At 45.0% G+C, this 17,589-nt stretch overlaps 1 protein-coding gene across 1 annotated transcript in view; it reads left to right on the plus strand.

Moving 5' to 3' along the window:
- Positions 1-536: 536 nt before the first annotated feature.
- Positions 537-17,589, plus strand: part of GHR (growth hormone receptor) — a 130,006-nt gene continuing 112,953 nt past the window's right edge. Inside the window, exon 1 of the mRNA XM_086770495.1 lies at positions 537-852. The gene's annotated coding sequence lies outside the window, so the exon portion shown is untranslated. The remainder of the gene's footprint in view (positions 853-17,589) is intronic.

Raw genomic sequence — 17,589 nt, forward strand, 5'->3', positions numbered from 1 at the left:
GGCGGCGGGGGTGCCCCGGTGGGGGGGGGATGACCCACCCCTGCAGCGCCGAGGTGGGGTTCCAGGCTGTCGGGGGGTCAGTTCCTCTCCCTGGGCAAGGGGGATGCGCTGCAGTAGCCGCCGCCTTCCCCTAGACGGAGCTGCGCGGCGCGGGGAAAGGGACAGGGACAGGCACCGGCCGGGGCCCCGGCGGGGCCGGGCAGCCAGCCCCGCTCCCGGGGGCGCGCCGGGCCGAACAGACACAGACAGAGAGACAGACGCGCTCCCCCGGCGCGCCGCCAGCCCCGCTCCCTGACCCCCTCTTCCCCGCGGCGGGCGGCCGGCCAGCGGCCGAGCGGGGCGCGGCGGCCATGGGAGGAGGAGAAGGAGAAGGAGAAGGAGAGGGAGGGAGGGAGGAGGAGGAGGAGGAGGGAGGGGAGGAGGCGGAGGCGGCGGCCGCTGAGCGCCCCGCGCCCAGGCGGGCAGGGCAGGGCAGGGCAGGCGCGGAGGGGGCTGCGGCGCGGCGGTGAGGGAAGGGAGCGCTGAGGCTGCCGCTGCCGCCAGCGGGGGGGGGGCAGCGGAGGCGGGGTGGGTCCCCCGCCCCGGCCTGACCTCCCCGCTCCGCCCCGCGGGAGGGGTGCGGGCTCAGCCCCGCGCCCGACAGCCGTCGCTCGGCATTGATCGGTCGTTGCCGCCTCAGAAGTTGGGGGCCGGCCCCGGTCGGAGGCAGCTCGATGCCCGGCGGTGCCGCTGCCGCCGTCGCGGCGGCCGCCGCTCGCTGAGGCGCTCCTATGGTGCCGGCGCCCGCCGGGGTGGGGGGGGCCGCTCCCGCCACCGCCCGCCGAAACTTGGGGGAAGTTTCTGAGCGAGTCGGTGAGTACCGGGCGGCGGTTCCGCGCCGCTCCCCGCCGGCCGCCCTCCGCTCGGGCGGCTTCCCCAGGCGGGCTGGGGTCCGGACCCTCTCGGGCTTCGCCTCTCGTCCGGCCGGGGGGTGGCAGGGGACTGTGGGCGGCCCCCGCTGGCCCCGGGCCGTGGCAGCGGGCGAGGGCTCCGACCGTGGGGCTGGCAGGGGGGACGGAGGCGGGCGAGAAGTTGTGTGGCCCCGCGTGCTGTGGGTGAGGAAGAAGGGATGGCGGGGGAGGGAAACGCGGCCTCGGCGGTCTGGAGAAACGGCATTTTTCAGAGAAACCTTATTTTCGGCTTGGATGTGAAAAGCAGAGGGAGGACGGTAGACGAGCTGCCAGCGTCTCAGCCTTCCGTCTGTAAGGGACCTAACCGGGGCGTCCCTTCTGCCTGGTTATTCTAGTTTACAGCAAACCCCCCACACACACCTCCCCCTCCTTTTTTATTTATTTTTTTAAAACTTTTTGTGCCATCTAGAATTTATTGCATGTCTTAGTGTGTGGTCTACTGTAAGTGTTGCACGGGGGGCGGGGGGAAAGAGAATATTTTTTAAAACGGACACTGCAAACACTGAGCAGAAGTATAGAAAACAGTGTTACTGCAGAGGAGTAACTGGTGCTTTCTCACAGCGACGTTTTCAGCGGTATTTGTTGCAAACTCTCACGGGGCTGATTCTGGAGATCAAGTGTGTCAACATGCATTAGTTACTCATCTTTTCAGTAGTGTACATCTCGTTCGGAGTCTAGTGTAATGCACTGTGTTCAGTCACAGCTTCACTCTCCTCCTCGTGTAGCAACTACAAAAGACCCACACCTGGTCATCTTTCTGTTTGTGGTTAAATCAGAAATAAGAATGAAGCAATTAAAAAGCGGTGTAGCCCACCGCTTGAGTTGGATCCTGTTTCATAAATGCTGTAAGCTGGTGTTTACTGATAGGAATATTGAATGTTATTTACCACGTAAAGAGTTGCTTAACTTAAATCTGAAAGACTCTTAGCTGTAGCATAGACTTGGTTGCTCACATCAGTCATGAAAATGCAGTTGGGAATAGAATCAATATAAGGAGACTTGGTAAGATTTATTTAAATACCAACGTTTATTTAAAAGATGCTATTTTAAATGTTGAGATTACAGTAGATTACAATTGAGATGTTTTGTGGCTCTAAGTGATGAATGTCAGTATTACTGAAAGTTATTCAAACAGCTTGAACTGTTTAAATAGAATATGGTGTCTTTCATCTCCACCACATCCCAGTCTCGCATTACTAGAATTGCCACTTGCCGTATTAATTCAGGACATTAGCATGTTAAAATAATTATAAAGGACTGACAAACAAGACAGCTTGCAATGCTTCTGAGGAATAATTTATAAAATTGTTAGTAAATCCTAGTGATACTTTTATTAGACGTATGAAAATAACTGCTGAAACTTACTCTAATTACAGAGAAGTTAGATACCCCGCCAAATATTTTCAAGTCAAATTCTCCGAGTATGGTCAAGCATTGTTTTCATTACCAGGGACTGTTTCATTGTCTCCCAATGTCGATGTATCTGCACAGCACAGTGCAGCACCATGCAGATATATCAACCTGGGGGCTCTATGAGGTGTTATTTCCTCTGGCAGCACTGCTCCCAGAGAGCGCTTGGGTGTCTATGCCATGCTGGGTGTGTTTGGGAGATGTATGGAGCTCGACTCTGCACGTTTTTACTAACTGAAATAGGATGTGGTACTGTATGTGACCTCTTGTGCCTGCTCCCCGTAGGGAAAGCTCAAATAAATCTTTGATGGCAATTCCTCTATTTCTGGATTGGTGCCTTTCTTTTCCATGATCTGGAGGCTGAGGAAGTGTAATATATATGGGCCCTTTTAGGATACAACTTTCACTGGCGGGGTCTCTTTCCCTTGACTATGTGTACATTTCTGTTAGTGTGTATATAAACTAGAGGTAGACCTTGCCACTATCAAATGAAGCTTCCTTTTGCTGCAGAAATTGTTTCTTATCAAAGCTAGTATTTATCTTGCAGTACTAATGGGAACATTGAGCTGAATAAATATAACATTGTCTATCTTATTTGAAATACCAGATTTCCATGGACAAAATAGAAGCTGTGAATATTTGTCATTGAGAAAGCAATGTAGGCAGAGATGCTTTGATTTATTTATCTTTTTTCGGTCTGATTTAAAAAAAATAATAATATATCAGACACGGCAGCACTTGCTTTCAGCCCAGTTGAAGCTCTTGTAATGTTAAGGTAGATGTCAAAACATTTTAAAAACATTGCAAATAAATAAAAATGATAGGAATAACAAGAAGAGGGCATAAAGCTGGTGGGAGAAGGAATGGCAAGGGTACCAGCAGTGCAATAACAAGTCCCCTCGGTCCACACGGGTGTCCCTAAATGATGAGTTCACTAGAGAGTTGAGTTCCTTTTACCTAAAAGGATGTTACTTATTTTTTCACCAAATATTTGTCTGATGGAAAGACGAATCTTTGGCCCAGCAGAGCTGGGATGGTAATTCTGGGCAGAGGGTAGTGTGGGGAAAGCAGGCAGAGAGGCGGCAGAGCTGCCACTATGGTTGTGGTGAAGGCGAAAGGCTGACGCAACGAGATACTAGCTTGGCAGGAACAGATTTATGTCAGGACTTGAAGGAACACTTTGTGCTCAAATTGTTTATCACAAGGGAAACCTGTCTTTATTGTATATGAATCCCAAGTTGAGCTCTTTGTATGAGGTGGGTGTTTATTTCCACATCATTTTAATTTGTGAGAGATGTAACAAGCATCCTCTTACCAAAGAGCTGGTTCTCAATGTACAAGAAACAATTTTTCCCAGTAAATTGTAAAGGCTGTTTCCTGACAGAGATGGATGTTGTCCATATCATGTTTACTGCAGATTATGAAATGAAAATACCTTTAAGTGTGGTATTTTATTGACTTTTAGAAAGCAAGTATTCTATTGAAAAGAAAGTCATTACCAGAAACTTTATTTTGTTATTAATAAGTTAATATAAACTTCATAAATGCTTCACAGTAGCAGGGTGGTTTGCAGTGGGATGAGACTTAATGTCTTACCTAAGCAAGGTAATGTTCCTCACTGTTTGCTGAGCATTTCGGAGGTACAGTGTTGTGAGGAGGTAAAGGGCAATTAAAATTATTTTTACTGAAGGAATAACTGCTGGAAAACACACTTGCCCAGTCTTCTGCTTCAAGCAGTAATGGTCACTGATGCCTGAGATATTTCTATTGAATGTGTGGATGCACATGCACAGGCACTCGGTTCAGAGTAACCTTTCAGGTGTAAGGTCCCACTTCATTTGTTATCCTTGTAGTCAGTAGCTGAAGAATTATAACAATAATCAAGCACTTATGAGCTTTAAAACTCCATCTGTCATGCTATTCCTACTTACCATGCTAATCACATTTAGGTTAGTCTTTTAACTTTCCAAAAAATCCACTGACCACAATGTGGACATCTGTATCTTCTAAATCATGCTCAGTTTTGTAACTTTGAGTTATTAAGATGCTCTTATTTGTAGTGATACAATTTGCAACATAGTTTTTCGTCCTGCTATGTGTCTGAACTAGCTGTCATGTTTTGTGGAAGGGATTCACTGCTTGGGATCATGGTCATATGGGGGAAGATCGTACAGGGCTGCATGGAGGATGCTGGAGGTGTGGTGGAGATAACGAACTCTGCGCAGGGAATGCTGATGGGAGGATATGGAGCTCTGGTAGATTTAGCAGAAAATTTTAACCTCTCTGCATTGAGAGAGTAAACACAACACCCATTCTTCTGATGTGGAAGGAGTTCCACTTTCCCATCCCTCCTTTTCTGTAGCTGTTCGGAGAGACAGACAGCATTAGGGTACCACTGTGCTAGACCTGCTAGGCCTGTGCATCAAGGACAAGAGACTACCGAGGGTGGGGGCATAATGTGGGAAACTGAACTCAGGATGTGCAAAGAGGAGATGCTTCACCAGCTTTACACTCATTAAGGCAAAAGATTTCTCTCTCTGATCACTTAATAAGATTACTGCTTGTAATCCGAGAACAAAGACGATACATGAAGACATAAATATGAATAATCAGTTGCGTTTGGGTATCATTTAAACACTGAACAATAATAGTGATGGAGATAATTAACATTTAGAACTTTAAAAGCTGTTTAAATACTGTCATAAATCCCTTACAGTCTTCAAACTCATAATTAGTCAATCTGCATGTAATATGTCAGATGCTCTGCAAAGTAATTTTGTGCAATGCAGGTTTGTCAGCAGCTAACACACAACTCCTCTGAGGGGCAGTTGGACAGAGTTAGGTCGTTAATAACAGCCGTCATGTTGCATCATTCAAGCACTTAAATTGAGTTTGAAGTTTTACGGCCTTGGGAGAAAATGAGTTTGGTAAAACTTGAACCTTCAGTAGGAGAAAAACCAAATCCTGACCTACTACCAGGAGCTGTTCCAGCACCATGCTCACTGGCTCTTGGCTTGCAACCCAGGCTGTAGTGGCATCGCGGTTCGGGGCAGCCCAATACAGTCACCCAGTACCCCAGCTCTTGCAGTGGTGCTGCCTAGGGCCAACCTAGAATTTGGAGAGAACCAAAGTATTTTTGCCATTCTTCTCCAAGTAGAGACATCTGATGGCTGTTTCTAGCATTGAAAATGTGCTGCACCTATGAAATGCTGGGTTTGTTCAAATCCCAGTGGGCTGGCTCCATGGTCCAGTAGATATCTGGGATGCATTGGTAGTACCCTGTTGGTAGAAACTGTACCTGTGTTAGTTCTATGAACAGATGTCTGTGTGCCTGACCAGTATGCAGCAGTCTTGGGTTTTAATCTGTACAGCATTAATCTTTATTGCTAGGGCCAAAAAACAACCTTGGTGCCTGTTGGAGTTTGGGGATTGGGTAGTCTAATGATGAAAGAGAGTCCATAGGCCAGGAGAAACAGACTGGGGGAAGAAACTAATTTTATTTCAGCTGTCTTAGTTAAATCAGCATGCTTGTCAGTTTTTGCTTGACTTCACAAACTGCATGTCTTATTCCCAGCTGCTCTGAAATGTTCAACTAGCAGCCTGATTTCTGCTATATTTAATGGTTTTTTTTTTTCTTTTTTGGCCCGCTTTTTTCACACACATAGGAATTTATGTCAGGGCTACCTTGAGAATGAATTGGTGCAGTGGGCTGTCATTTATCGCATGACTGCAAATATTGTTTGAATTTGGTACCAAATGCTTATTAAATTGTGTTTGCTCAAGAACCATTTTATGAACCTACTTTATAATTGTTTTAAGCGATGCCTTGTATACTGTTTTCAGCCAAAAAAGCTTGAACTGTTTGGTGTTTTGACTGCTCATGAGATTGCTGGTGGGTTTATGTGGTGCTGTAAAAAGTGAGTTAAAAGAAAGCAGGATTCCTTCTAGATGGTGGTTCTTGTCCCTTGCTTCGCATGAGTCTGACGACGACTGTGATTACATTAGGGACCAAGCTTTATCTGTTCTACCTAGAGCAAGGAAGGTTTGGGATGAGGATCGGGAGGAGAAAAGCAATTAGATGCTGCTGTACCTTTGGATGTGATTACTTTTTTATGGCTGAGCCTAGTAAGGTGTGTCTGGGGACCGCTACGGAACTTCTACTGACAAAGGAAATCCCCAAGAAAACCATCGCTTTTGTAATGACTGTGACCATTGGAATTTGGGCACAGAGTTCAGTTCACATCAGTTCAGAATTTGGGCACAGAGCACCTCTGGGGACTAAGTCAGATGTTAAGTAAACAGAATACAGAATACAGCATGGTCAGGACTCCACAAGCCCGTTTGTACTTCATGGCATGGGCTTTGGTCTGCCAGGTTGAGTGCTGGCTTTTGTAGGACGTACACTATAGGGCCGTGGTTGCCGCAGTGCGTTGAGCCACCAGAGGAATGATTTGCAGCACACAGTGGGAAATCCTGCTCTTTTATCCTTGAGTCCATTTGCGGTTTTTGGCTCACCCAGACATGTGACTGAAACATATGCAGCTAAAACTTCTCAGACCTGACTTGTGCCTCTTCCAAAGAGCGCCAACCTGCTGGTCCAGTATGTGTGGGTGAACTGTTCTTACTCATGGCACGTTACTGCAACAGGATCAGAGAGAGAGTGTGAGACAGCACTTTACACTTTTTAGCCATGATTTCTGACCTTTGGAGAGCAGCAGTGAGTCTCAGCGTCTGCTGGTACCAGCTGGTGGTAACAAACACTGCACAGGAGAGACGCCTGTTACATGATACTGTCACTGCTGGCCTCCTGTATGCCGGCCAGTTCTGCTGGTGCAGGACAGTGTGTACGGCACGGAGGGACTGTGGCCCAGGACGGGGAGAAATGGCCCCTCCGCCTCCCTGTGAGGAGGGCTATTTTTATGGAGCTGTGTGATGAGCTCTGGTATCTTCCAGCACTAAGTTGCAGTTAACAAGGGTGGCCACATCAGTTCAGAAACCATTTCAGAAAAAGCAGACACTGCTGTAAAGCAGCCTGTGCCTTGTTACTGCTGGTTCTTAGTTAAGTATTTTGCTTGAATAGCTAATTTCCTTGGAATAGTAGGTACTTTTGAGAGAATGAATTTCTTTGGTTGTACTGGGTCCAAACACAGTTTTTCCAGTGGCATGTAATTTATCCACCACAAAGCACACACCAGCATGTTAATTGCACTGGATGCTGCGTGATAGTTCTTCAGGCTTTGGCTGACCACAGGGATGCTGGTGGTGACGGTTAGGAAGGATGGCATTCGCTGTTTAAGTGGTGTAAGGGGCCTGCTTAATTTGTATCGGAGCAAGGAGGAGAGCAAGAATACTTGCACAAAGATGCTTTATATTTACATGTAATTGATTTTTCAGGCTTATTGTGTATAACTGTGTAGAACCTGTATCCGACATACAAGGGAAATAAGCAATACATTGTGTCCTTGTATCTCTGATCCAGCTCGTGGCATAGATGAATGCACTTAATGCCGTGGTGGAAAAAGTAATGCTGTTTACTGTTGCGCCCATGCATTTGTTGTAGCCCGTTCTATTGCTTCTCTCCAGTTATAAAAAAAGTTAATGTTTTATTAAAGTAACCAAAAGTATTGTGAAAATCACTGCAGGTCCCTTTTCCTCTCCCGTTCTCTTAGTGCAGGCAGAGGGCTCTCTCTGTAAGAGCCCAAGGGCGCTTTATGGATTCAGTGGGAATAAAAAGTCCATCCGTCAAAAAGAAAGAACATGGGATTTAGGAAGAGAGACTGCTCCTGAGTAATTGTTCACATTGACATTGAACAATATAACAGAAATCTTCACACAGAAGCTTCTGTAGACGTATTCCTGTTTTGTATGCTGAGGTATGAATTTCCGGTACAATTAAGTTTTTAAAGAGTTTTGGCCTATCGTTTTGAATATTATTTCAAGGCTAAGGAACCTGAGAGCCTGGTTAGCTGCAAGAGATCTCAGAGCAGAAGAGGGAAGAAGTTTTCCACAGTGGGTGAACGTGTTCTACAGGTGTTTCTGTTTGCTAAATCAGGCAGAAAAGGTGAGGAGGTTTTACGGTGCAAGGGATCAAGAGCCAGGTTGTGGATAATTTCTCAAGAAAATGGAATATATGTAAGTAGAAAGAGGTCAGAACATGAAAGCCTGGGGAACTGTTGGATGATATTGGAAAGACTGAAGTTACAGACTCTGAACTGTTTGGTTCCACTGTCTTAAGGGGAAAACTGAACATTATGTGACCAGTAATCAAAACAATATGTTTAAGACTAAGCATAATGATTTGTTTAAGAATGTTGGAGATGGCTGGACTGAAACACAGTAAAAAAAAAATGTAAAACTCTCAGAATTATTTAAAAATTTAAATGTAACTTGAATTGCACCCAGACGTATATTTTCATACTGATTTTTAAAAATATATATATATATATATATATTTTGTTATAAAGATTATGCCACTTTATGGGTAGAGCTGTGGCAGAAATGTTTTTGGTACTGTAGGACTCATTTTGCCAGAGGCTTGCGTTGCTGTGCATTCCAAATGGCATATTGGTTGCAGTGTTTTGTAGGAGCCTGTCAGTGCAACAGCTCGTAAAAAATACCAGGAACAGAAAGATGGCATTTTCACATCACACAACTAATGTCTTTCACCAGCTCATTTTATATGTGAGCAGTTGGTACACATACTGTTTGTTTATATGGCAGTTTTTGTTTTATTTACTGATGCTGAAGTGTGGGAGAAAAAAGTAAGATGTCAGTAAAAGTGACTGGCACCATTTGTTGTTAGGGTTGAAACATAAGAGGTGTCTCTCACTAGTTATTTATTTGTCTGGATTTTTTAAACTGATTTTAAAAGGTTCTTGCCAAGGAGCCCGATCTGACAAGAGGCTGTGGCTTGGTAATCCTGTTTGAATGAAGCAGAAGGTGCCCTTATGGGCAAAAGAGCAATCATCTCTCCCACGCTTTACATCTCAGACACCTGCACTGACCAGATATCTTGAAAACTGGCACAAGAAGTACGCTCGCTCCCACTCAGATTGAGCCGTATTGCAGAGCAGCAGCCTTGGCTGTGTCTCCTGGCTCTGCAGGTCACAGCTGGCTGCCTGTTCCTGGGGAGCTGCGTTTGCTCCGTTGGGGTGTCTGGGTTCCTCTGCCCCTGGAGCCACGTGCCAGAACCTTCGCTCAGCTGAGAGCGAGAGGTGAATAGGCTTACTCAAGTAATTTTTTTTTCTTAAATTCAGTTTTGAACCCTTAAATGCTTTCTAGTGGAGCACAAACCATTTTAGAAATGTCTTATGTTTGTATTACAGTATATATAAACATCATTTATGTTGTCATTTTTTATAGGATCTCAAGGTTTAAAGCCTGTATAACTTACTAGGGTGAAATTAATTGGAGTTACAGACTCTTAATCTGTGGAAAAGTTACCATGACCCAGCCTGCCAGAGAGGATGGAGAGGGGAGGGAGGAACGCTTTTAAACTCTGCTGTGTCAGTGTCAACACCAGCCCTGACGGAGAAGATGGTGGATGCCTTTCAGAGGCTTCCTCAGGGGGTTTTCTTACTTTCTTCTGACTGTCCTAAGCAGTCGTGTTAAATAATTGACAAAGCCAATACTGGAATGGTAATCCACAGCTTACTGGACATATAGTCAAACGTCAGCAGATCTTTAACTGAACAATCCATGGAGAAGAAAAATGCACCCAGATTATTGAACTGTGTGTTTCTTTATTCTATACAGTCCACATTGAGCTTCATGTTATCGTTACGTGTAATAGACCTAGCAAAGTTACTTCCTTTGCTTTATTCCAGCTCTTCTGACTGAAAGTTGGCTTTCAGTTTTTGGTAGGATTTTCTGAATTGTATGTCTTAGGGAGAAAGCGCGGAAGGACTGACAGAAGCTTCTTTTACAGGACGAATCAGCAATCTTTATCTCTTGCCACATAATTGTGCTTTGGCTGGGTGGCTCTGCTGGGCACTGGCAAAACCCGGTGTTTCTGGTGTCACTTCATATCCTTTTAGACTGGTATTTTCCAGATGCTCTTATTGCTTCCCACCTTAACAATACAGATAGGGGCTCTTAAAAAATGTTGCTGAAATTCCTGGTCAGAAGCAGCGCAGTTGTTCACAAGCTGTGGCTTGTGGAGCGCTTCCAGACAACACAGATGGAAGCCAGCTCGGAGAAACTGCTGAGCTGTGCTCGGCCGGAGGAGACGGCAGCCGGGGCTTCAGCTGCCCGCTCAGCAGCCTGCCAGCACAGCTGCCTGCGTGCCGGCCCCTCTGCCCGGGCTGCTGCTAAGCAGAAATCGAAGTCCCTCTGAGCTTGTGCTCACCTCTGTGACCTCAGCACTCTATTTCCTCTGATACCAGCGCAGGAGAAGCATGATGACAAAAGCAGATGACAAAGCTCACGTGTTAAGTGTCCCTCAGAGAGCAAAGCTGCAGAAGCTGGTGGGAGCGTGGTGCTGATGGAGGTGCACAGCGGGAAGCCTGAACAAGCCACCGGATCCATTGTGGCAATTGCTGGACAGAAAACAAGGAGTCTTTTGGGGTGAGATGAATGTTGATCTGCGCTTCATTCTGGTGGTGCAGGTTGTAGCACAGCTGGCTGGCAGTCATTTGTAGGTGCTCTAATCACACAGGCAGTACCAGAGGAATTCAGACATTTGAAAAGCAAAGGCAAAAAAAGCACAGCGAACAGGCTAGTGTTGATTCCTTACCTTGGGTAAGCTTTCTGGGATGCGTCAAGGGTCTGAGACGTGCAGAGCAAATGGTAATTCCAACATGGTAGGGTACAGGGTGTGTACTTCTACGTGAATGGCAGGGACCTTTTCAGATGTTCTACATGATAAATAGCGCTTATCAGCAGCTCTGGCTTTGGGCCTTGACTTTTGACCCCAACTGCTCTTACCATTCATTCCTTTGTCTTTCTCTTAGCAGAGCACTTCAGTTAGTACAGAAAAGGATGAATGCCATTTATTATGTTGTTTTGTCATTCAAAACAGTAAAACTAAACAGAACCACTGGTATTCCCTTGACTTTTTCTTCACAGACCCATGTGTGCCTGGTGGGTGAGTGATGATGCTTTCAAAACTGTCCTGGTAACTGCTTTCTGAGTAGGGACACGGGACCTTACTGGGCTATAGGTAGGGAGCTTCCTGCAGATAGCGTTACCAACTTTGGATATATTTTATGTAGTGTTAGTATTTCTGGCCGTTGTTTGGCTCAGAGATGTATCCCTGGACTTCAAATGCTGGCTGCTCTTCTTTCCCTTGTTACCAGCAAGTCACTGTGTAGAGCACAGTCATCTACTTGTAATAAATTTAAGCAGATGTTGAAATGGTAAAGAAGTGCCACATGGACCATTAGAAGTAATTATCATGGGATCAGGAAGACCCACAACAGTAGTGTTTCATCTTCAGCTATTAATACAACTGGGTATTGAGAAATTGTGAAGGAAATTCAAAACAATCTCTACAAGTTTTGCCAAGATTACTCAGTGGAATCACTTGTTGCCAGATGCTGATGCTGAGTGAGAGAGAGAACGGCAGCCACCACTGGGGGGATTGGTTTTCTGAAATTACTCAAAGTCAATTATCAGTCCAGTTGTTCTAGGGGTTTATTAATACTCTGTGGAGTACCCTACAGTTTGAATGACAAGCAAGCAGGTAGAAATTATATTTATGAGGAAGGTGTTTCTCACCTATCCAGTTAGCTCTGGGAATGCATGCAGCATCTTTTATCTGTGAGTTTAACGTAGCTCTGAAAAAGGGCTTGTAGCATAGATTGTAGGATGGGAGTGAAAGATTTGGTCTGCATTTCCCAAGCAGTAGCTCCTGGAAGCGATATGCAGCTTGTGGCTAGGAACAGGGCCATATCCTGGCCGTGACTGCAAGGGAGGCTCTGCAGTGAGCTCAGAAAGACCTCAGCGAGACATGAGCCTTCAGAGCCTGCGCTTATGGCACTGGTTTCCAAACCATAGCAGAACCACTACAGCTGTTCTGTTATTTTTTTTCTTCTCTTAGAACAGGGGAATACTTGGTTGAGTGTTTAGATGTTGTTTTGAGTATATTGTGCTCTTAGTTTTTATGCAGTCTTGGAATTAATAATAAGCCAGGTGCTGCTTGTATTTCATGGGTGATGCATCCAACCCAACAGTCCAGGGAATCTACAGACTATTCCTTTTCTTCAAGCCATTCTCTTTGGCAGTAGCATGAGCTGAAAGGTTTACATGAATTAAAGATTCAAGGCCGAGTATGAAGTCAGGCGATTAAAGTTATCTTCTGATCAGACCCCCTTGAGCAGTTCATTAATAAAGAAGTGAAAATCCAGCACTACCTTGATGAAAAATATGTGATTGCTTCAGTGGCAGGTGCTGCTGGGAGGAATCTAGCATCCTTCCTGGAGTCTGGTTTGTTGATTATTGTATGACCCACTTGGCAGCAAGCCAGTCTTGTGAGGCACAGGACAATAATATCCTGCACAGCAACTTTGCTAAGCAGTTGAAATACGGTGCCAGCATTATTTAGGACAGATATGTATTCGATAATCTATTGTTGCCAAGTTGCATGAAAAAAGAACAACTTTTTTTCCATCATAAAACTTCCTGCATTGTTCAGGAGCAAGCTGAGCCTGCGGAACTCTGCTTCTGGTAAGATTTAAGAGAGAGTTTCTAGTCAGGGCATCAATAGGCTCGTCCTGTTGCTCACTAGCAAATCTGCTTATTCTGAAGTTTTCCATAGGTATTTGCTTAAAATTCAACATACTTTCCGAAAATTTGGGTTCTGATGTCAAATTTATTTAAAAGTTATTTTTATAAATCCAGAAAAATGTAACCAAATAACACCAGTAGTTACCCTCTTAGGTATTAGTTTCTGACTCTGGTCTCTGCCATGTGATGACCTATATGCAGGAAGCAAGCACTTCTTCACTGGTCTCAGAATGGCTAAAAGCTTGTGCTTTAGCAAAAATGGGGATCTGGCAGGCCCCAAGGGCAAACCAGTCTCTGTGGAGTCTTACCCGCAGGCCCTCTCATATGCTGGTTCTCCATCTGCAAAGTCAATGTAAGTATCTGGTGTGGCTAGTCTGATCTTCTTTCCCGTTTGAATTTCTCTGTTGTCTGAACTCTGCCTGAAAAGTTGATTGGCACATGTTCTCTTCTTTTTCAAATTAGTCATGCCAGTTATGCATGAAAGAGCTGGAGCAAAAGCATTCTGTATCCGTTGTTAAGTGTTTTATTTTCCAGACTAAAAACTGAATACTTGCAGCTCGCATGTCATTATATGCCTGTCATTCCTAATTACTTCCTGGCATGTTCTGGGGTGTTTTGTAGACAGGAAAACATATTTGATTATTTTTTTAAACACACAGCTGAAATGTCTCCATAACTAGGCTAACAAAAAAAAAAAAAAAAAAAAAAAAAAAAAAAACCTCAAAAAAATCTATGAGGTGGAAAACTATTGGGAGAAATAACTGTGTGGACATATTAACTTGTTCCTCTCCAAAAGATAAACTTGTTTTGTCTCTTATTATCGGTAAGCGTTCTGTCCTGAAGGAATGAGACTGTTACATTACATAACTGGAAATTAGTCCTCAAACATATTTTGTTATTTTCAGAGCATGTAAGTGTATGATTTTTTTTTTTCCTGTAGGTATTCTATATACTGTGGCGTGTTTTAATGATGGAAAATGTAGCATTTGCACACAAGGCTTTACACATACAAATTCCTAAATGCACATGTACACAGAAGCGGATTTGTAGTTCTGGCCCTTGAGATAGGCTGCCAGCGAGCTACAATAATTCTCCTGAGGCTAGTGGTAAATTGAAACTGCATCAGTGAAAAAACGAGTTTCCCAGTTGGCACTCCCTTTGCTTCTTGGAATTTTATTTTCTCTTGACTGTCAGTTGACAACTTGACTACCCTGATGATGTGCTGGAATATCAGAGGCCTGTGATCTCCCAAAAGAGCTGCAGTCCTGAGTCTGAAGGTGAATCTTCAGAGTCACTGCAACGAGGAATGACACAGCGTTGCGCAACATGCGTCAGTACGCAGGCTGCTTAGGATGGATTCAGAGGTGAAATACATTTGAGGGCTGTGGCCAGAAATCAGAGGCAAATATATTCTACATAAGATTGATTAACTGAGGAAGCTCTCGTTTGTCTGGCATGGGGGCTGCAACGTGTGCCGTGGTGCAGCGTGCTGGAGCTGCGTCCCTGGCTGAGAGCAGGGTTTTTGCTGTGCTGGTACAACTTGTCCCACAGCTGGCTGGTAGCAGGAGAGGTTGGGACCCCGGGGCAGGGGGCTGCCTTATCATTAGGAAGGGCTAGTCAGCTCCTTTCAGCAGCAGCCCACAGCCAGGTTGGTTCTGGGCAGGCACGAAGCCGCCTTTCGACAGCCCGGTGTACCAGGCACTGCCAGCCCTGTTGCAGGGCTGGAGGCAGCCCGGGGGCAACTGTGGCCCTGGGCAAAGTGGGGCAGTGGGATCTGCCCTCCATCACCTGCAGGGTGGCCCACCTCCATCATGTGACCCAAAGGCTCGTGTATCCAGGGAGAAGGGATCTGAGAGCTCCGCAGCCAGGGCACTGCAGTCCAAGGCAAATCTTGGTCAGGCAGGGGAGGGCAGGATTTAGCTGGAGCAGCAGAGGGGAAAGGTGACCTGATGGTGGCTGGTCTGTCTGGGCAACACTGTAGGTTTGTTCAAGTTGCTGAAGACTACTCACACGATGTGATATTAAGTATCTGTGCTAGATACCCGCGTTACTTACTTTCTGTAAAGACTCTGCTGACTATGATAAGCCTAAGACCTTAATTCAGCCGCCTAGGTTTGGTGCCTGCTCCGCCATGGTATGCGCAGAATTTCCCTGGTATGCGCTGTCTGCTGTGATAAACGGGAGCAGAGGCTCTTGCCTCAGGTGACAACAATTTATTACTAATACAGTGCCATAGCCGTAGTTTGCAATTCAGTCGACTATGCTAAACAAATACGAAGATACCTGCCCTGGAGAGCAGGCAGGGGGCATTCAGAAATGGCAGGATTATTTACAGTGCTGAACAAAACAAATGCAGTCAGATGGGGCTGCATGTGTGCTGATGACTCGTGCTTTTAATATATTTGTTGTTGGCTGTATGCCTGCTGAAATCCCCAATGCTAGTTGCCTCTTTGTGCCTTGTTAAAATAGCTGTAGGAAAATATTTTTCTGAAATCTGAGGTTTTAAGGGAGTTTTGAATATAGCCTGATGAGGTATGCAGTGGAGGAATCCTTCAATATTTAATTTAGAGTTAATATAATTAGTCTCTTCTGTGCAATGGAGAATATAAGCTTTTCATTATAAGCTTGCCTCTAACTGGATGATATAAAGTAGTATTTTTTTTTCTGAAAAAAAAAGTATTCAAGAAATGAAGCCAGTTAATAATTTTGGGTTGAATTAAACTAATAGCTTAATCTCTTAGGAGTAGCTGGGAATATACAGCTCATAAATTCTGGCCTGGTTAAAGACGTTTTAAATAAAAATCAGTTTTTCAGTCTGAAGCATGATTTTAATGAGTTGAAAACAGCTAAACAAAAGTAATTTCAAATAAATTCGAATAATAAGTTTAAATATTTTCAAGAGTATTCAAATAAATAAAAGTATTTTTTATTTTGTATTGCATGAAACAGTATGAATGCCTAGAAATAAAAATTCAGTCCTTCTGTACAATTATATATCAATATGAATGGAGCCAACTAATTTATTTTCATCACACTGAAAATATCTGTTACTGAACTGTTTTTGCTGTTAGGCTAACTGCTGTCACTTCTCTTTCATAGAGAAACCAGTGTTTTTATGACGTTCATGAAGATATTAAAATGCCCTGAAAGAGAGAATTTTACTAAATTATTATTTACTGATGCTGAGTGTTGATTGTGCAAGATAATAATCTCTGATAAGAATTACAGGAGACATAATACTGCTGATGCCGTGCTGGGCACTGAGTGGGCGCATTTCCCCATCCCTGAAGAGTTTGAGGTGTGGGTGGGAAAGCTGTCGCCTCTCCTGTGGACAGGACAGTGGAGCCCCTGGGCACCGCCGAGTGAGCTCCACAGGGTCTGCAGAGCCTCTGCAGCACTACAGGGTTGTTTTGCTTTTCTTAATTAGCTAGCTGGGAAGTTATTAATAAAAGTCGTCTTCACTGCAGTCGGTGCTCATGGTCGCATGGCAGGCACGGCAAGCCACTGGCCACCACTTGCTCTGCTACATCCTCTCCCAGCTGCAAGGCTTTGTGGTTACCTCCCTCCTCCTGCTCCCCAAAATGTCTCATGTCTCCTCTGTAAGCCAAATGCCACTGTAAACCATTCTTGACTGGTCAGGTTTTCTGAACTACATCTCTTCATTGACCCCTTCTGTGCACTCTTTGGTTTGGCAGCAGCGCTGGAGAGAAGCAGTAGCCCACAGGGAAGGTGGTGCTTAGTGGCACCCAGGCGTGGGGCAGCTCATCACCCCTCTCGCCTGTGCCACTCCCTTAATGTGCTGCAGAATTCCCGCTGCCTGTGAGACAATGGCGTTTTGTCATCAACTCACATTCAGTTTGTGGTTTACCCCAAACACCTAAACACCTCTTCCCTCCCCCCTTTTTTTTTTTTTTAGCCTATTACTCCACATTGGTCAGTGGTAGAATATGACACTGACATTTAATCTTGTAATAAAGCAATGAGAAAACTGTCTTGAATAATGGGAAATCCCTAGATGTAATCACTTTTTTGTTTGTTTGTTTGTTTGGCTTTTGTTTAAACACTGCCTGAAATAAATGTGTGTTAGAGGAAGCTTCAGACTGAAAAATGCCTTAGGGAAATACACAAAAATCCATCTTGATCTCCAGGTTAGGGGTGGGCATAACAGGTTTTGCTGTGGATCTGGACAGGTCCCACGGCTGGTTTAGCGTGACATTGGTGCCCTGCTGCTGGCACTGTCCTTTGTCAGAGCAAACACTCAAAGTCCTGTTTGTTTTTTGGTTGGTAAAGGTCCTGGCGCTGCTTTTTTTTCGTGGATTAAGGGGATAATTGTGGTGGCCAAACTAAGCTCCTGACAGTATAGTTTCCCCTTTGGCCCGAACTGCTATGGGTAAAACTCTGCAAACACAGCTCCCAGGCTGGCAGACTGGTTTTCTTCAGTGAGAGGGTGAGCCCTTCTAAGAGCTTTTGCTCTCCCTGAGGTTTATTGCAAAATGAGAATGTT

The sequence above is a fragment of the Chlamydotis macqueenii genome, chromosome Z (genome assembly GCF_036417535.1).
Source record: "Chlamydotis macqueenii isolate bChlMac1 chromosome Z, bChlMac1.mat, whole genome shotgun sequence".
Lineage (NCBI taxonomy): Eukaryota > Metazoa > Chordata > Aves > Otidiformes > Otididae > Chlamydotis > Chlamydotis macqueenii.